This window comes from Alligator sinensis, unplaced genomic scaffold (genome assembly GCF_000455745.1).
Source record: "Alligator sinensis unplaced genomic scaffold, ASM45574v1 scaffold511_1, whole genome shotgun sequence".
Lineage (NCBI taxonomy): Eukaryota > Metazoa > Chordata > Crocodylia > Alligatoridae > Alligator > Alligator sinensis.
This window is the reverse complement of record NW_005842114.1, coordinates 32,926-34,460: the sequence shown is the minus strand read 5'-3', so window position 1 is coordinate 34,460 and position 1,535 is coordinate 32,926.

Below are 1,535 nucleotides of genomic sequence, written 5' to 3'. Positions count from 1 at the left end.
TTTTCAAAACCTCTTCAGGCCCTTCTGACTTTTTTGTTGTATTCATATACCTTCCCCCCCCAAATGACTTAACAAACAGATTGTAGCAAGACATCTTTCTCTGTTTTTTTAACTCTCTGCCAAAGGTTATATTTCATCTGAGGTTGGCTGAGTGCAGGTCAAGTTAAATGGCTATAGTACACCTCCTTGAGCTACTCAGCTTACTTGGAATGAAGTAGACCAAAAAGCCTTTCAGCTGCTCTTTCGGCATGTGCACAGATCAAACCAGGGGGATAAATGTCAAGACTGTTTGGTGCACAGAGCTGTGGTCTGCAAATATAGGTAGATTCTATCTATCTGAAAAACAGCTGTCTTTTTAGGGGACTGTAGCCCAAATTTGGACCAGTAGTCCTACATTGCTTCCCTGTGGAACACCCCAAGTGGCTGGGCAATCTGAGCAAGGACATGGATTTTACACTTGACCTTTAAACAACAAGGGGGTCTCGCTCTTATTGAGCAAAGAGCTGCCACTCCATTATAAACCTGGAAAGCTTATTTCAGGCACATCTAAATCACCTCCTGAGTGATCCTGGCCCCCCTGCCAAGAAGAAAAGCCCAGCCCCTCATGATTGTGCACCCCAGACGGAGCTCCTGAGCCTGGTGCTAGGTCATGCACTCAGGCCACTCCAACTAGGTTGCCCTGCTAGTTTGCACTTCTGGACACATGGGCTGTAAACAGCAGTCTCCCTTCAGGCAGTCCTAACTGATCTGAGTCAAAACTGGAGATGGAAGAGAAGTGGCACAGCCCTTTTAGCCCTTCCAAGATGCATTGCAGCTCTCTGCCAGTAGGTAGCTGGGAAGAGCACACAGCCTGACAGGCTTGCCCCTGGAATGACTTGCAGTTAACTTGTATGAGGTAGTTCTCCTGAGAGAAATGATTTGTCAGTTTATACCCAAGCGGAGCAGACAGAAGCGGGTAAGGGTTACTTCTCAGCAGTGCATCCAGGCCTTCTGAGAGACAAGTTTAGATGCATCCTCTGAGTCTCTTTTTGTTTCCTATTCTCCAAACATAGTGAGACACTCCTGGCTCCAAATCCTTCTGAAATATACATAAAATGGAGCAATAACCTCAGTAGCAGTGTGCTTGTGGGTTTGCATGCTAGGGGATGTGCTGCTTACTCTAACTTCATGATATTTCAATTCCTGTGGTTTAACTAGTGCTTGAGCCTATACAGTCAAGAGAAGTGCTTCCTAGGTTATACTCAGACAAACAGATTGAGAGAAGAATTAATGTTTATGTGTTTGTTAATATTACTCTTGTAAAATGTATTACCTGCACTTGGAGACTTGGTAATGCATAACATCCAGCACAACTCTGCTATCAAGAGACTAGGGGGAGAGTCGTCTTGGATATACTAGAGATAAAGCAATAGGGAACTGCATTGCTACAGGAGCAGGCCAGGGAACAAAACTTTGTGGGCATAGGCGACATGTAGTGGGGTCCAGGGGGGAATGTCACCCCCTGAGACTGGCCGCCACCAAAGCTGCTGCTGGCT